This window comes from Sinohyriopsis cumingii, chromosome 11, assembly GCF_028554795.1.
Source record: "Sinohyriopsis cumingii isolate HCF-2022 chromosome 11, ASM2855479v2, whole genome shotgun sequence".
NCBI classification, from domain to species: Eukaryota; Metazoa; Mollusca; class Bivalvia; order Unionida; family Unionidae; genus Sinohyriopsis; species Sinohyriopsis cumingii.
In genome coordinates, this window is record NC_142971.1 from 6,885,727 (window position 1) to 6,906,666 (window position 20,940).

A 20,940-nucleotide genomic window follows, 5' to 3' on the forward strand; every position below is an offset into this window, starting at 1 on the left:
TACATGGTCAACGTTCAAGATTATACGCAATACTGACAAAGTCAGTGTCGACTCTGTCACAAGCGAGCGGCAACTATCATTAACTACATCGCTGAATACGAGGGCAAACAAAAATATTTCTTCAGAGTAAAATTTATTGTATTAACAGAAACAGGTACTTGGATTATTCGTGACAAATATGATCCTATCCTTGGCAATAATAAAACTGTCATATTAAGTAAAAATTCCAGACCGGGTCTACTGACGGGTATTGACAAACCGTATTATGAGCGAGCGTATCCTGTAACAGCGGTTATTTATGGAATCTATGAGATAAATAAAAAACCCAACGTTGATAAACTAGCGCCGATGAAATTTTCAAGGTTAAATTGTGTAGCCGAACGAGTAATAGAACACTTTACAAACGCGATGCGTGGAAATGGATTAACTGATTTAAGGCGTGAAAAAATAAACTCGTGGGCTGATTCAGTTAAGGATACCGGTGCTACAATAAAAGATGTTGCTGAGTTAGGAAAACTATTAAAATTTCCAATAACCGTAGCGACAATAACGGGAGAGGTACTGTACGAATCGAAATATAAATCGAAAGGAGCTCCAATAAATATTATTGATCATAACGCGCATGCATGGACTAGCGCGGTAACAATATTTCCATGTGATCGAACTGTTAGATTTTACCCCCCAGATAATTCTGGGGCTGATATGAGCATGTTTGATTTTATTAACGAAATAAGTAAAACCGATCCTGTATCGGTATGGTTATTTAAAAGTAATGAGGAAGGTGAATTTGATCAGTTTGTCAGACCAAATGGTGAAATATATCGAACAGAATCCCTCCATGACGAGATGAAAAATCTTGCGGAGAAGTTTTTAGAGTGCAAGCACGCGGAAAATACTGACAAATTACTGACCAATTGTTTTACCGTTCCATCTGTTGCGGCTCATTTTGCTAGAGAAAAAAATTCATGGAAACCAACACGATTTGATTTACTCGAGGACGTACGGGCAAGTTGCGTCGAATACGGACACGGCGGATTATGGAATACCAAATACAATTACAATGATGTTATTTCGGTTGATATGGTTGCATGTTATCCAGGAAGTTTTCTAGGATACGGAGATTGTTCTGTATACTTTAAAAGATTTGGTCACCCAACAAACGAGATGACGCGAGTGGCAATTAATGGACCATTACCTGATTTTGATCTGACTGGATTCGCCTGTATTGAATCATTCGAGTTTAACGAAAATCTTCACAAGATTTGTTATGTTTGGTTTGGTAGACATTTTTGTGAAAAACGTTGGGCACCTATAGTTTTATTACGATATATGCTAGATTGTGCGATACTGACATCGTTGGTGGTCAGTGAGGCGATTATATTATATCATGCACAGACGAAAGTTTGGTTGCCCATGTCAGATTCTGAAGTTATTAGCGAGTTTAAGGAAAAATATCCTGATGTTTCCGAAGATGATATTCCTAAAATTCTCGAGAATAATCTCAAAACCGCAAAAGATCTCGGTAGAAAAATTATAAGTAAATTTACTCAAGGTGGTGCATATGATTATAAAAGACATCACGCACGATTAATTCTAGATGATGCCGAGTACGATTTTATAATTGCTGATACAACAGCGAGAAATATATTTGTAAATCGAGAAAGTGTTTATTTATCCGACGGAACAAAATTGGGTACGATCGTTAGTTACATAAATGACGTCTCCCCACAGTATACTCATCTAAGATCTTCCATGTTGGCTTATGTTTCCATAAATTTATTATCGATGATTAATAGATTTCCTGAGACCGCAGTCAGAGTCGCAACAGATTCGTTTTATATTTCAAGTAAATATTTAGAATCTGTTATGAAATTTACAAGTAATGATGAACGATGGGGTTCTTGGAGAATAAAAAAGGAACTATTACACAATTATACAGAAACGGCAGATGTTCCAATGAGAGATTTTTATCGTAAGGGTAATAAAATATCAGAAATGTCGAAAGCGCCATCATTGAGTGATCCAATAACTAGATACAAGACAGTATATCTCAATGGACCTGGTGGATGCGGCAAAACGACTCGAGCAATTAATGTTTTTAGAAATTCAGATATGATCGTGCTGACACCCACACATAGACTTGCACGCGAGATGAAACAGCGGCAAGTACAATCGTATACGTATCATAGTTTCTTTCGGTGGCGCGGGGATACATGGACACCTGAACGAATGGGAGAAAAATATATACCTAAAATAATTATTTGGGACGAGATATGTACGGTGTCGTTGGATACATTAAAAACGTTTCTTGATTGGTTGTTGACGAAAAATACCGCTATAATAATGTGTGGCGATCATGGTCAACCGCCGCCTTTTGTTGGACCATCTCCACATGATTGGTTAAAAAATTTCGTTGATTATTACGAAGAAATAGATGATGATCATAGAGCTCTCGATGCAAATTTGAAGGAGTTTAAAAAATTAATCAGATTACAATCAAACAAAATTCAGTGTGAAATAATACGTGGAGTGATCTCAGAGACCTCAACGAGTGATTTTTTAAATTTAAGGAGACCCACCGATTTGATCGTAGCAAGTAGAAAAATAATCAGAGACGCTTTACAACAACAGTTATTTCAACTACATAAAGAAAAATAATCAGAATTACCGGTACCGTTATGTTATAGACCATCAGATACACGAAAACAGAATATTAATGTTGATATTCCAGGACAGACTGAAAAACAGAATCTCGTATTAAATGATATTGTCACCGTTGATATCAGTGTGGTCGAAGATGCATTACGCGCTGACAAATCTCCATGGGTGTTGGGATACGCCATGACGATCCACTCGTCTCAGGGATTAACTATTTCTGATACACGAGTCTGGATTGTAGACGATCGCATCGAGTGGTCAAATTTAGTTTATTTAGCGGTATCGAGGGTCAGAAAAATATCTCAATTACGTAGAATTATAATTCCTGAAATCGTTGATAAATTTAACATCATCGATGATGATATAATAAGAAAAAAATTAATCGGATACAAACAATCTGATAAAAAAAAAATAAACGCGACTCTGATCTTGATGTTGAATTTATTATTGAGTTAAAACATCAGCAGAACAATCATTGCGCCAGTTGTAATTGTGTAATGCTGTGGAGGTATTCGAATAATGATTCAAGACAATTTACCGTAGATAGAAAAGATAATAGTCGCGGTCATACACGAGAAAATACCATGTTGACCTGTCTTGAGTGTAATCGACGTCGGGGTGCAGGCACCCTTGGCGCTAGTGCTAGTTAAGTGATCGCGGTGGTAGTTGTGTATCCGCGGGGATTATTTGTAGTTGTTCACGTGTAAATCCACGTTGAGGAGCAGCCGAATCTAATCTGTAGATTGCAGGTCTACCTGAGGATCTTGTCACGGTGGATATTTTGTGTGTGGTAACACTCCAAATAGGATCAGTCGCTCTTGCTTTACCACCTTCAAGTTCACCAAGCTCATATAAATATCTAACTGTAACATCACCCAATATTCTTTGTTTTTCAACATCTTTTCGTTGTGTTGGTATATTTTTTTTTGTAATTGCATTAATGGCTTTCATGTTGGTTGTTCGTGTAATCTCATTATTTAATGCAGCTATCACGCTTGGCAATCTTGCAACCCACTCGCGAGATCTCGTATCCTGAATAAATTCCCTCGCGTATTGATATCCAAATAACCGCTCAGCGAGTGTTCGATTAAATCGCTCAACAATTGCTTGATCACGATGAATTGCAGTATGCCCTCGTCGTATTTTGGTATTATGTTGTTTCATCAGCGATGATACTGGACCAAGAAATTCCTTACCAGGATCAACCTGTAGTAGCTGTGGCCATCGTAATGGTTCTTGTTGATAAATTCGTTCAAACGCATCGGCTACTTCAGATGATGTTTTCGCTGATAGCGGCTCTGCTTCTTTATATCTACTTGCAACATCAACTACGGTTAACGTGTATTTGTATGTTTTTCTACGCACAGTTTCATGCGGTAAAAACAGAATATCAGCTTGATGAACTTCATTAGGAACACTGACATCGAAAAACGCGTACTGAATTCGTTTCGGTGGTGGTAGATAAATTTGCCATATTGCTTGTTTGGATAACCACGTTTTAGCAGTAGAATGTTTAACCGCTGCTGCATCAGCAAGTTTACCAATTGCTGCTTTGCCTCTCCAGTATCCTCTTGGTGAATAATAAATCGATTCCATTATTAATTACCAGCCCCAAGCGCTAATTTACTTTTCATCGCGGATCTTACTAACCAATTAGCTAATTTTTCTTTGATATTTTTATTTTTTTATAGAATTTAGCGCGTGAATTTATTTCACATCCGCAATATGTCTATCTTGTAGATTTTTACTTTTATAAGCTACATCATGAGCGTGACAAGCTCGATCAATAGCGTTTATTGGTTCCTCGCCTGGTTTTGGTTGATCTTGATTATCGAGCCTGATATCAAGTCTGGTACCAGGACCGCAATAATTATATCCTGGTAGATGTTTTTCTCCGCTGTATTTAGCCCATGGAGCACCTGGAAACTTTGACATCAAATTAGCAATATCACCACCGCGCTTATTAGGTAAAAACGAAAATTTCTTTCTACCGCATACAGAACATTTTCCACCATACGCTATTTTTTTTTATTTTTTGTTGTAACCGTAGCTAAATCAGTAGTTGGAGTTTTAACTCTACAACGTAAGCAATATAAATTCATGACATAATATATATATGGATATAATTGATTTCTCAGCGACAAGAAAACGAGAGCCAGTTAAACACCACCCTGCGTTACCAAATTCCATCAGAATGATTATCATAGGATCATCTGGATCGGGTAAGACGCAGTTATTACTTAATCTGATAATGAGATGGTTGAAATGGGATAAATTGTATTTAGTAGCACCATCCGCTGATGATCAACGATGTTATGATGTACTTAAAGATTTCAATGAAAACGCGCGATTACTGGATGAGGGTAATGATGTTATAGAGTTTATAACCGATATTGATGAAGCACCATCCGTAGATTCCATAGACGGATTTATTAATAATTTAGTTGTATACGACGATGTGATGCTAGATAAACAATCAAATCCAGCCAGAATATTTTCCCGAGGTAGACATAAAAATATAGATGTGATCTATGTTACTCAACGATACACACAAATTCCGAAGGTGATTAGAGACAACTGCAATATTTTAATTGTGTTTAATGGCGTAGACACACACACACACTTAGAAATATTCATCAAACTTAGTGTGGTGGTGACATGGATATAATTAAATTCAAAAATTTCTTTTCACGAGTGCAAGCTACTCCGCACGGATTTATAACAATAAATCTACATGATCCAAGATATCGTGTGGGTCTTGATAAAATATTTGGGTAAATTTAATTAAAAAGATATCATTCATATAATGAACAACTGTGCGTGGCTGCGTCAAGGAACCACTAACAAATGTGATAAAAAATGTCGTGGAGAATATTGTAAAAAACATAATTATCTTATAAAGAAAAATCCTCATGCTGGTCCACGAAGTTGTGTTGGATGTAACAACGGCGTCAGAGGACTATATCAGATTTGCAAAAATTGCGGTGGAGATCGATACAGAAGTTTGATGATATATTATAAACACAGAAAGAACATAAGTCCAAAAATAGAAAAACCACCATCAGAACTTGAATATTACTTGAAACATAGAACAAATTCCGAAGATTCCGAAGATTCAGATGAAAAGAAAAATATTCATCAAACTTAAAATTTCTTTTACAACATGAACAGCAGCAGAAAGGGGGCGTCTACAATTCTGTTTGGGACAAACAATAATCGTAGACGTGGTATTGACCTCTATGAAGGGTCACTATTTTTTTTTTGGTCCAAACACAAGGGTGACCACTCCCTTAAGTGGTCTGATCGCCCTCTCTGCTGCTGACCCGTTGACTTTGTAATCCAAATAACGTATTTGTCTCTGCAAGTTTACTGATTTCTTTGTTGTGAAATAATGTCTTATGTTATAATGTGTTCTCCAAATATCTTATGGCAAACGAGGGCAGATTTTTAAAAATTCTAAAATTATGTCACGAAAGGATAATTCACTTATGCAGTCTTTGCAATCACGCGATCAGAAGTCACACCGGTAATCATAATGAACGTGCCGTATTCCAGTCAACGGAATTATTTTCTCCACTTTTCATTAAAGTTAGATCCATAGTTACTCTTTTGTGTTCTGCTTCTTTCACTTTCTTTGCTAATGATTTTTAGTTCATGACGTTTTAATCTGGAGATCACTTTCTAGTGCAACAAGCCTTGAGGTTAAACATCTAGATGACAGCTTGCTGAGCTCGATGGAAATCGCGAGACTAGGGGAAGCTACTCCGTCATAATATTGCCTATGCTAGTCTGGTTCATTGTTTTTATATGTTCCCTGCGTTGCACTTTGCTATATGAATAGAGGAGCGCAAGGCAGGGAGCAAACAAGCGGGGAACCAGTCAATGCATATACTCTAAGTATATACGATGCCATCCATCGTCCAATGCATTGGGTATTAAATAAATCCTGATCATATTATGAAAATCCTTTGCGTCAAAAAACGCACGGAGCAGCAGAGAGAACAATGGTCGAACGTCGAAAATAAGCCTTCCTACAAATGATCGAAAAATAAAAAGCGTCGACAAAATTTAAAAAAGCGTTGACACTTTACTGAGAAAATCTCTCCGGAATTTTTCCAATTAATACTACTTTATTGTCGTTGGTGATTTTTTCCAGTTTATTATGGACGCTGTTTACGCAATTACTTCTTAATTGAGGTCGCGCCCTCTCATCCGCCTCTTAATTAAAAAATTATTGTTATAATAAAATGGTTCATCCAGAATCTCACACAGCTAGATTAGCCCGAGAACGATTAGAAGCAATTAAGAAATTTTTTCCTGTTAGAGACTCATTTAGAGAAAACTTACGAGCGCAGCAGGAAGCACAAGTTTGTGCGAGGAAGACGCTAAAATGTTATTTAAACCCGTCACTGCAGCTACTGAGAAAGTTACAACTGTCATCAAAGAAGATGTTCTTCCAGTATCAAAACAAACTGCAGAACAAACTGAAAAAAATAGCAAGAAAAACTAAATAAACAAAAAAGATTTTACGAGATCTTCCAGTTGATATAGCTGCGGCTCACCATCCACCCGTCAATGAAGAAATACTTGAAGGTATTGGTAAAATTCGTACTGAGGTCGCCGATGTGAAAAAAAACTTGCACCTAAAAAAATAAAAAATTTCAGAAAAAATAAATATTTCAGAAAATTTTTAAAATATTTCAGAAAAAATTAAAAATATTTCAGAAAAAAATATTTCTGGTAAAATAAAATAAAATATTCCTGAATAACATAAATATTTCTGATAAAATATTACACGTGCTCGGTCGTTTCATTATCTGACATAATTTTTCTTAATTGTCTTATACGAGTACTAGTTATTTTCTTTGCTTCGTACTCGCGGGATAATTCCGATCTAATTTTTTCTACTGCAGCAGAAAGAGGAACGAATTCCTTCACTTGATCATCTTCTACAGTAGCTAGCGACTGGAACATCGCCGCCTGAATCCGTTTTATGAACCTGTATTCAGATGATAGTGTGTGTATCCCTTGATTTTTACGCTCTTGTATAACTTCAAAATCAGAAATTATTTTTTCAGGATTTAGTTCATCAGATATATTAATACCGCCTTTTTCCAATTTTTTAATAGCAGAAATAATATCATTAATATTTTCGTAGTTCATTATTACACATATAAATTTTAAAAAATGGGGGGTCATGACCCCTTTTTTGAAGCATATTTATAGCATTGTATTTGCAGTATATATAAATCTTAATTAAGGACATTGCAACATATATTTGCAGCGTATTTAACCCTAACCCCAACCTTCCCAACCCACTGTATTAACAGTATATATAAATCTTAATTAAGGACAGTACAAACATATATCTTAATTAAGGACAATTCGACCTCAATGGAAAATTACTGGCACTGGTTGCTGTCCATTCAGAGGTCAATGGAAAAACACGTATCCATCACTGGTGACGTGATGGGAGAGTATCTTTTTTTTCTGTTGACTTTCGAGGGCTGGCCGGCCCAAATTAATTATACAGATCTCTAATAAGCGTAACCACCGACAGTTGTCAGTCACGGGACTCGATCGCCAGGCCTCGAGTTCAGTAATTCTACACGCTAGTAATAAGCTACGGAATCATCTGACAAATATATGTTTCAGAAATTATTATATCGGTTTCTGAATAGATTGTGTATATATCTATGGATATAATAAAACAGCGGTTTCTGAATAGATTGTGTATATTTCTGTATTTAAATTGCGGTTTCTGAATAGATTGTGTATATTTCTGTATTAAAACGGCGGTTTCTGAATAGATTGTAAATATTTCTGCATTAAAACAGCGGTTTCTGCCTTGAAAAAAATAGAGTCTTTTATCATTATAGCGAAAGTATCCTAAAATTGAATTATTTTCACCAACACCATCAAATATTTTATGGTTACCTACAGATCAGTTTCTGAACACACTGTAAATATATAAATGTAACAGCGTGTTCTGCCTCGATTTCTCGTAACAGATCGTAAATATCTGCACTCAAATAGCGTGTTCTGCCTTGATAAAATATATGTACATCTCCTACCACTACACCATCAAACGTTTTATTACCTACAGATCGGTTTAAATATTTCTGTATTATAACAGCGGTTTCTGAGCAGATTGTAAATATCTGCACTCAAAAAGCGTGTTCTGTCTCGATTTCTCGTAACAGATTTAAAAATAACTCGCTATATTGTACGATGTAAAATACGTTAATTCTTCTATTTTGTAAGTTAAAAAACCATAAATATCTTTCTACGAGTATAATTATTGCTATTAATTACGACGTAGATGGTTAATTGATTAATTATGACCGTAAAAATCAGAAATCTACGGAGAAATATATATTTACAGAATTATCTCCCTTTCGTTCAAGTCGAAAAAATAAGTAGTATACGAGTGGAGAATTTTGGGACCCAAAATAAAAATTAAATAAATGGTTAATAAATATAATTCTACGTAATTACTTGATAGTGATGATAGTTTATCTCCATTATTGATATTGGAACATGATTTCTGTTTATATTTTTTTGAGAAAGCGGATTTATGTATGTTTTTGTACTGAACGCCGGCAGATGTCAAAATATCTCTCAGCTGAATTCATTGATTGAAATATAATTTCTTCGCCAGTTTCTATGTTTGTAGATTTTACCGCCCTCTTTCTGGTTGTTTTACATCTCTCAGTATTACCACGTGTATTATTCTCGCTCTGTGTAACAGCTTGAAGGTTGGATAAATAATTATTCTGATGATTGCCGTCAATATGATCGATCACAAGACCGTCTTTGATCAACCCCCTGTGACATTCATACACAAATCGATGACAGAGATATTTTTCTTCCCAACACCAAACATCAGATAACCAGTATTAGTAACAAAACCAACTGGTCTTTTCAACCTATAATTTCTAATCATACCATCATGATTTGATTCGTAGTTCGTTCTTATAGGATGCTTTACAAATTCTTGGCTCATTTATATAATAATATTATTTGTTTAAAGCATAATTTGTCTGAAAACTTAGTTAAATAGTCCTCCGCGGATTTTATAGCTCCGTCACTGACATCATTTTTTTATCATAATATCTCTTAAGTTCTCTGTATTTCTTACCACAACAACTCGCACATAACTGTCTTTTACCTCGTACTCCAACACCACATCGCAGACACGGTATTGGTCCTAGACTTCCGCTGCCACAAAATTCCTTTCTGCAGAGTTTATTACAGCGAGTCAATGATCCGATCATCAACCATTTGCAATTATCTCGTTGAGACATTGTGTATATAATATTTTTTATTTAAATACTTGTCTGAAATATAATATGGGAGAATTCGAGAGACTATCCAGAATCAAGCCCCTGAAAACAAGTAAATTCATCTTCGACAGGATATCTTCTGATCTACCAATAAAACATCTGGTTGATCCGAAAAATAAAAGTTTGATCAATAAAATTCACGACGCCAAGAAAGAATTTCACGCAGATGGCGCATCTCATGTATGGTCAACGTTCAAAATTATACGCGACAAAGATATCATCGACGCTACGACGAATGACGAAAGAGCAGCAGCTATTCTTAAACAGCTCGATGATAGAAGTTATCTTTTCAGAATACAATTTGTCGTGTTAACAGAAACAGATAATTGGATTATCCGTGACAAATATGGTCCTGTCCACAATAATAAAAAAACTGTCATACTGAGTAGAAATTCCAAAATAGGTCTATTGATCGGTATTGACAAACCGTATTATGAGCGAGCGTATCCTTAACAGCAGTTATTTATGGAATCTATCCGATAAATGAGAAACCTAGCGTTGATAATCTGAAACCGATGAAATTTTCAAAAATAAACTGTGTGGCTGAACGAGTAATAGAACATTTTACAAACGCGGCCCGTGGAAACGGTTTAACAGATAAAAGACGTAAAATAATAAACGAGTGGGGCGAGATGGTTAAAGATACCGGGGCGTCTATCAAAGATGTCACTGAGTTAGGAAAAAAACTAAAATTCCCAATAACCGTAAGAACAATAACAGGAGAAATATTATATGAAACAAAATATAAATCAAAAGGAGCTTCGATCGAAATTATTGATCATAACGCGCACGCGTGGACTAGCGCAGTAACAATATTTCCACGAAATCGAACTGTTAAATTTTATGATGATAAGATGTTTGATTTTATTAATAAAATGAGTAAAAACGATCCTGCGTCAGTGTGGTTATTTAAGAGCTCATATGATGAAAAATATGATCAATTTGTGCGACCTAACGGTCAAATATATCGTAAAGAATCCCTTCATGAAGAAATGAAAAATCTTGCACAAAAATATTCAGAAAATATTGATGAGTTGCTCAGCAACTGTTTTACTGTTCCATCTGTTGCAGCTCATCTTGCTAGAGAAATAAATTCGTGGAAACCAACCCGAAATGAATTTCTTTCGGATATACAATCAAGTTGTGTCGAGTATGGCCACGGCGGATTGTGGAATACCAAATATAATTACAACGATATGATATCTGTTGATATGGTTGCGTGTTATCCAGGAAGTTTTCTCGGATATTGAGATTGTTCTAAGTATTTTGCAAGGTTCGGTCATCCAACACATGAAATGACCCGAGTATCGATAAATGGACCATTGCCGGATTTTGATCTAACTGGATTTGCTTGCGTTGAATCATTTGAATTTGCTATGGATCTTCATACGATATGTTATGTTTGGTTTGGTAGACATTTCTCAGAAAAACGCTGGGCACCAATAGTTTTATTACGATATATGCTCGATTGTGCGATATTGGTATCGTTGGTGGTTAGTGAGGCAATTATATCATATAAGAAACAAACCGAGGTTTGGTTACCACTGAGGGAAAATATCAGTCTCGATGAGGTCATTAAAGAATTTAGAGAAAAATGTCCTGACGCTTTCAAGGATGATATCATCAAGGAAACTCCTAGAATCCTCGAGATTAAACTCAATAATAGCGATAAAACAACAAAGGATCTTGGAAGAAAAATAATAGGAAAATTTACTCAAGGTGGAGCATATGATCATAAACAACGTCATGCACGATTAATACTGGATGATACTGAATACGATTTTATAGTTGCTGATGCAGCAGCGAGAAATATATTTATAAACCGCGAAGATGTTTATTTATCAAATGGAACATGATTAGGTACGATTGTAAGCTATATGGATGGAGAATCGCCTCAGTATACGCATTCAAGATCATCGATATTGGCCTACGTGAACATAAATTTACTATCTATGATAAATACATTTCCTGATACCGCAGTTAGGGTTGCAACGGATTCGTTCTACATCGATAAGAAATATGCAACGTTGTTGGATGATTTTACGGACGATGATGCACCGTGGGGTTCACGGAGAATAAAGAAAGAAAATATACTTGATTATTCTGAATCAGCAGATGTTATGATCAAAGATGATTATTATAAAAATCAGCGATCAAATATATCATCTGCATCATCGGTATATGATCCAATAGCTAGATATAAAACGATATACATAAACGGACGGGGGACTCTGGTAAAACCACTCGAGCGATCGAACTATTTCAGAAATCAGATATGATCGTGCTGACACCTACACACATACTCGCGCGAGAGATGAAACAACGAGGAGTACAATCATGTACCTATCACAGCTTCTTCCGATGGAAAGGTGATATATGGACATCTTTAAGGATGGGCGAGAAATACATTCCAAGGATCATCATTTGGGACGAAATATGCACGGTGCTGTTAGAAACAATAAAAACATTTCTTGATTGGTTGTTTACAAGAAATACTGCTGTGATAATGTGCAGCGATCATGGTCAACCACCACCGTTTGTTGGAGCATCTCCACATAATTGGTTAAAAAATTTCGTTGATTATTACGAAGAAATAAATGATGATCGTAGAGCAATTGATGAAGAATTAAAACAGTTGAAAAAATTAATCAGACTACAGCCGAATAAAATTCAATGTGAAGTAATGCGTGGGATAATTTCAGAAACCTCTATGAACAACTTTCTACAAACGTGGCGACCAGATGATTTGATAGTGGCAAGTAGAAAATAGTTCGTGATACACTTCAACGGGAATTGTTTCAGTTACATAAAGAAAAGTTTCCAACATTGCCATTTCCGCTATGTTATCGACCAGCTGATACACGGCGGCAGAATATTGATGTTGATATACCAGGACAGACCGAGAAACAGAATTTAGTATTAAATGATATTATCACAGTTGATATCAACGCCGTTGAAGATGCGATAAAAATGAACAAATCTCCATGGACACTAGGATATGCAATGACAATACATTCATCTCAAGGGTTAACTATTGCCGATACAATTGTTTGGATTATAGATGATTAATTTATCTCGCAGTGTCTCGAGTCAGAAGAATATCTCAGCTGCGGAGAATTGTCTTGGACGAGTCAGTGATTAGTGATGATATTGACAATGATATAATAAGACAAAAATTAGCTGGTTATAAACAATCTGATAAAAAAAAAAATAAACGCGATTTTGATCTCGACGTTGAATTTATCAGCACGTTGAAACAACAGCAGAATAATCATTGCGTAATTTGTAATTGTGTGATGTTATGGAGATATTCAAATAATAATCCAAGACAATTTACCGTAGATAGAAAAGATAACAGTCGCGGTCAAACACGAGAAAATGTAATGTTGACCTGTCTTGAGTGTAATTGACGTAGGGGTGCTAGTTAAGTGATCTGGGTGGTAATTGCGTATCCTCAGGAATTACTTGTAGTTGTTCACGTGTAAATCCACGTTGAGGAGCAGTTGAATCTAATCTGTAGATTGCGGGTGTACCTGAGGATCTTGTTACTTTAGATATCTAATGTGTGGTAACACTCCAAATAGGATCAGTCGCTCTTTTTTACCACCTTTCAGTTCACCGGGTTCAAATAAATACCTTGCAGTAACATTACCTAATAATGACTGCGCTGAAAGATCACGTCGTTTTTTTTGTAATTGCATTAACAGGTTTCATGTTGGCCGTTCGAGTTACTTCATTATTTAACACAGTTATCACACTTGGTAATCTTGCAACCCATTCGCGAGATCTCTTGTCTTGAATAAATTCCTTCGCGTATTGATATCCAAATAACCACTCAGCAAGTGTTCGATTAAATCGTTCAACAATTGCCTGATGACTATGAATTGCAGTGTGTCCTCGTCGTATTTTGACATTATATCGCTTCATCAACGATGATACTGGACCAATAAATTCTTTGCCAGGATCAACCTGTAGCAGCTATGGCCATTGCAAGGGTCCACGCTGATAAATTCGTTTAAACGCAGAAGCTACTTCAGCAGCTGTCTTTGTCAATAATGGTTCTGCTTCTTTATATCTACTTGCAACATCAACAACAGTTAGCGCGTATTTGTACGTTTTTCTACGTACAGTATCGTGTGGTAAAAACAGAATATCAACTTGATGAACTTCATTAGGGACGCTGACATCGAAATACCCGTACTGAATATGTTTCAGTGGTGGTAGGTAAATTTGCCATATTGCCTGTTTGGATAACCATTTTTTAGCAGTAACACGTGTAACTTTTGCTGCCTCAGCGAGTTTACTAATTGCTGCGCTACCTTCCCAGTATCCTCTTGGGGAATAATAAATCGTTTCCATTTATAATTAATTACCAGCACCTAGTGCTAATTTACCTTTCATCGTGGATCTTACGAACCAATTAGCTAGTGATTCTCTTATATTTTTATTTTTTATAGAATTTAATGCATGAATTAATTTCACATCTGCGATATGTCTGTCTTGTAGATTTTCACTTTTATACGCTACATCATGAACATGACATGCTTTATCAATAGTGTTTATTGGATACTCACCTGGTTTTGGTTGATCCTGATTGTCAAGTCTGATATCAAGTCGAGTACCAGGACCACAATAATTATATCCTGGTAGATGTTTTTCTCCTGTGTATTTAGCCCAGGGAGTTCCTGGGAACTTTGACATTAATTTAGCAATATCACCACCATCTTTTATAGGTAAAAAAGAAAACTTTTTTCTGTTACATACTGCACAGCTTCCACCATATGCTATTCTTGCATTTTTTGTTGTAACCGTGGATAGATCATTAGTTGGGGATTTGGTTCTACAGCGTAAACAATATAGATTCATATGTTTATATAACATGGATATAATTGATTTCTCAGCGACTCGAAAACACGAGCCAGTTAAACACCATCCTGCGTTGCCAAATTCGATCAGAATGATAATAATAGGTCCATCTGGATCGGGTAAGACGCAATTGTTACTTTATCTTATAATGAGATGGCTAAACTGGGATAAGTTGTATTTGGTAGCACCATCAGCTGATGATCAGTTGTTGTTGTTGTTGTTGTTTTGGGGCTTAATGCCATTTTTCAGCACACGATAGGCTATACATGGCGGCCAGTATTAATGGTGGAGGAAGAACCCGGGAAAACCCCAGAAAGAACCACCGACCCACGAGAAGCTACTGGCAAGCTTTCTCACATATCCACATTGGCTGAATCCTTGACTCGAACCGCCGCAGACAGAGGTGAGATGGCAGTGATCCGTAACAGAGAGCGCTTTAGACCACTCAGCCACTCGGGGCCCCAGTTGATCATCAGAGATGCTATGATGTGCTTAAAGATTTTAATGAAAACGCGCGATTACTGGATGACGATGTCATTAAATTTATAACCAATATTGATGAAGCACCATCTGTAGATGATCTAGATGGATTTATTAATAATTTAGTTGTATACAATGATGTGATGCTAGACAAACAATCAAATCTACTAGAATATTTTCTCGAGGAAGACATAAAAACACTGATGTGATATATGTTACTCAGCGATATGTACAGATTCCGAAAGTAATCAGGGATAACTGTAATGTTTTAGTTGTGTTTAATGGCATAGACATACATACATTGCGCAATATTCATCAAACTTGGTGTAGCAGAGATATGGATATAATTAAATTTAGAAATTTCTTTTCACGAGTGCAAGCTACTCCACACGGATTTATAACAATAAATTTATATGATCCTAGATCCCGATATCGTGTAGGTCTCGATAAAATATTTGGATAAATTAATAGCAGCAGAGAGGGTGCGACCTCAATTAAGACGTAATTGTGTAAACAGCGTGCATAATAAACTAGAAAAAATCACCAACGACAATAAAGTAATATTAATTTTTCGATCATTTGCAGGAAGGCTTATTTTCGACGTTTGGACGTTTTTTGACCATTGGTCTGTTCGCCCTCTCTGCTGCTCATGGCAACAAAATGTGTGCGTCAATTTTTCCAGCTTGCGTCCCTGATGCACAAATGTGTGTAAAGGGAAACACTGATAGGATAATACCAGAATAAGACATACTTGGTTAGAATAAAACTTTGTTCAAATTATCTTCGATAAATATATTTTTATACAATTATTTTACCCTAAACGTACTTCTCGCATTGTTTACAACAGCTTTCAGACGGAACAATAATCAGTTTAACTGACACAAACACATTTCAACACACTTCCATTTCAAACTGAGACATCTAGCCTGCTAATAGTGTTTACTGGTGATAGAAGGGCCAATATTTATTTCTTAAGAAATATTGTGTGTTTTTGTCGCTTGATTTTCTTTTGATTATACAGGACAGCGTAACTTTTGTGGTTACAAACAAGTTCTATATTCATATTGAAAACAATGCATTGTTCAAACTGATTTTTTTCTTTTTTGTTGGTAAATTGATGGTACCGACTGACAGTTATGGGCTTAATGCTATTTTTCTGCACACAATGTGCTATGCCTGGAGAACAGTATAACTGGTGGAGGAAGATAACGGGAAAAGCCTGGAAAGAATCACATACCAACGGGAAGCTACTGGCAATTTTTCTCACATACCCACAAAGGCCAAGCCCGAGACTCAAATCCACACAGACAGAAATGAGATAGCAGTAATCGGTCAAGGCGAACGCTTTAGACTCCTTGGCCACCTGGGGTAATTACAAACTGGCGGAATACTTATGGATGATGGATGAGCTATGAGATAATTTGTCCCAAAAAATTAAAGCTGCATTCCAAATCAATTTTACATAAGTATGAAGATCGACCTCATTGTAGCTCACAGCTATTAAAAGTGACTGCTTACTGTCATAATCAACCCACATTGTCCCATTCGGCTTAGTTAATTTCTGGATAACCCTGTGTTGTGGACGAAAAATATTATAATATCTGGTAATTGGATACACTGCAGGAATTAATCTATGCGATACAACCGTACTGAATAAAAGCGATTTCTTGGTTTTAACATTAAAAGGAGTAGTGTTTGATTAAGCATTTAGATTTTGATAGCTGAGATAGACCAACTCCTTCCATACCATAAGACTTGACTAATTTTACCCAGATGGTCACACACGTAAGTGCATGTACTATGGGATAAAAAAAAAAAAATATAACACGACAACAACCAGATGAAAACAAACAAACCCGGCAACGTCAACACACTTTTCTACTCATTTGCTGTGGTTTTATTGGGTTGTTAATGTGTGCCGAATATGAAATGCAGTTATTTACTTTAATAATTTTTACAAAGTAAAAATATCATAGCTTACACAGCTTAAGTATGGAACTATATTATTGACTATACAACATACCTCGAGATTTCATTTTTTGTGCATAACAATATTCCATTTATAATTTTTGCCTTGTGTATATTGACTTTGGCAGAGATTATCTGGTGATATTATATTATAAACAATCATCTCAGTGTTTTATATAAGTGGCACAAAATGCACTGACTGATGTATATAGTGTTTTGAAAGAATTTATGCGTATATCCTATTCTGGGATTATATGATAAAAAATATTCATGGTCACTGTCACATCACTGGCCAGCAAAATGAACCGCACACAAATGCACGCAGTCTAAAGTTACAAATTTATCTCAACAAAACATGAATTCCTGTTTTATTTCATAACTTGTGTTGGTATGATGGTCCCCTAATAATGCAGTCGGCATACACAGCATCAAATGCTCCAATAAGCTTCATTCCGAACACGAAAGATAAAGTTTATGCTTGGATAACTGCAGTTTATTGACTCGCTACAGTTCCTCAATTCCAGCCTGGATAAACTCATGAACAAATTTGCAACTAAAGTAATAATGAATTGAAAATCACTAGCTGATACTGTGACTCCAGCGATGGAATGTTAGGTTCACTCACTCACAAAGGAATCTATCCTTACGATTACTTGAGCGATTGGAACAAGTTTGTTGAAACTCAGGACTACTGTTCAAGGCAATCCATTCATCGCTGTATTGCGGAGGTATTTCCGCCAATGACTATGCACACCCAAACAATGTGTGGTCAGCGCATAATTGTCAAAACATTGGTGACTATCATGACCTATATTTACTCAACGATGTACTTCTGCTCATGGATGTGTATGAGACATTTAACGATATTGCCATGCTTGTGTATAATCTAGATTCTAGAAACTACTTTTCATCATTGAGAATGGCATGGGATACGCTGTTGTCAAAACCTAAGGATGAGCTAGAAGTACTCACCAACGTACATAAGCATCTGGCTTTTGAACGTGGTATTCATACTGGTACATGAGTGGTAAGCCACTGATACGCTGGCACAAACAATCCAAACAATGATGATAATGACCCCACTATCTTTATTAAAGAGCAATTATGCAGCCCATGCTTGTCGGGTTTCAATGGATTTATCCAACTGTAAATATGTTTTTACACACACCGCCCCCCAACAAAGACCCCCCCCCCCAACAACAACAACTAGGTGGATGTGATCTTAACAATCACATCGGAACATCTGTGAAGTTTATCTGGACTATCCAGAAAACAGCCACCACCTTCACAACGACTAGCACCAGAATCAATGACTGTACCCAAGTCATGGATGTCTTTATATCAATACCAAAAATCGTTAGGCAGAGAATGCACCAAGCTTGTTCCGAACTTAGAACTAAGAGCAACCACATAGTACATGTCAGAACCTGCATTATTATCTTTGAGATACATGTGGTGCGAGCCCATTGTGTCTCTGGTTTCGTCAACGTGCTTGGATGGCTTCATACATCCAGATGATCTGCGAACAAATGCCATTAACAAGTTTGAGAATGATTTATTTGAACTTACAGATAGTAATGTGCTCGTTAAGATGATGCAAAATTTGTGAAAGCGAATTTGTGTCAACCATGTCCATGATAGTGAATAAGACAAACTTCGCAGAGATGTATCCATCATGAAGGACAGACAAGTTTTCTTCATTGTGGAGACAACCCACCGAGAGATAGTGCCATTAAAAATCTCTATGGAGTCTTAAGAATGAGGAAGATACATTTTCTACCATTAAGGCATTAAGATAAAGGCAAAAAGCACACACAGGGCATAAGATTCTATCATGATCATCCATGGCACAGATGTGACAGACACTGGATATCTCTATAGCAAGAAATCCTGGCTGGCAAAGGAGGAAAACAGAAGCATAAGTTCCATTAAACTGGAGTCAGCAAATATCAATAGACAAGGCAAAAGTCCATATCTTCGTGTTGCAGAAGCGAGAGCGAGTAGGAACACGTTTCTGAGTGTGCGGTCGTGAAAGGCAGCTTCACTCAGTGTTTCATATGGGCTTTGCCTAATGACCATAAAACACAAGATTCCATCTGGGCATAAGAGAGCGGGAGACAGGTCTCTGGAGCTCAAAATACTTAATAAGATCGGAAATGATTTCCGTGCCCTGAGAGACTGTAAATTTGTTGGAGATGGCAGCTCAATATCCTTTGATAGGGGATATTTAAAACCTTTTGGTCTCGAAAAAGAAAAGGAAATCAGTAATAGATGTTACAGAAGGGGCGGGTAGGATCAACGTGTTCTACTGCACCAGTCACAGAAGATTCTCCACCTGGCATCATAGACCTTGGTTGTAAAAGCTCTCCTGCCTGAATTATGCAACCGACAACTCGGCCCGAAAACTTGTTCTGAGCATCATGGATCAGCAAGTCTTCAAAATACTGGAGAATCGGTGTCCCCAGTAATCGGCGGTAAGCCGCTACCACTGCCATAATTCGGATAAAGACACTGGGCACAGAAGAGATTCTGAATGGCAGAACCCGGAATTGAAAACCTTCCTGGTCCAAGCAAAACCGCAGATATTTGCGGTGTCGCGGAAAATAGGAATGTGCAAATAGGCATCCTGAAGGTCGATGGAGAGAGCTTAATCGAAAAGACTAAGGACGTTCTGGACTGAGGAGGTTGTTTCCATCCTTGATACTGGGTTTTATTATCGAAACTGAAAATGATAACCCTCGTTCACAATGGAGATGACCCATCCATCGTCTGTGATGCATGACCAAGCCCCTGAGAAAAGGCATCGGCGAGCACCTATTTGGACGTTCAGAAGGAGGATGGACGGCAGGAGAGGGGTTAAAATGCTTGGGCTGTCCCACCCCTAGAATACTTTGAGTTGGAGAATGGCTGAGTATCACTATGTCGCTTGGTGCAGGAAGCATTGGAGCATTCTGTCATGGTCCCTATTCCAACATGTGTTCCAGAGGGGAGACAAGAAAGTCTGTCTACCTTGGATGATGTTACACCTGCAGCCTTCAGAGTAGAGGTTGCCTGGTGGGGTGGTAATGGCGGGACATAAGCAGCATCACCTGGACTGTGAGGTAAAGGTCCAGTAGCCCATGGGTACATACTGGACCAAGGGTCTTTCGATGGTGAGCCTCACATCTTATAATGATTCATTGGCATAATCGGGAAGATGGGGACACCAATGTTATCCCCATCCTAATCCTGAGTCCTGTGGATAGACTTCAAAATCCTGCACAGGATGGGATGGTAAAGGGGGAAAGAGGTGTGTGGGCGGACTTGGTACAGACCTGTCCCAATACTGTGAGCTAATGAATAATAGTAGAAAACATTGTTTTCAACTGATTTATCACACTGTGCATAATGGGTGCAATGCCTCACCTCCCTAACCAGAGTAAGCAACATGCTGCCAGAAGCATGAAATTGGTTTTGTTGCCCTACCTCCCTAATAGAAGGGAGCAACCCACTGTTGCAGTGCTCATTCTCCCTAACAGGAGGGTGTAACCAATTGTTGCAGTGCTCCACTTCCTTAATGGGAGGGTGTAACCCACTTACACAGAGCTCTATTGCTCTAATTGGAGTGTGCAACTCACTGTCA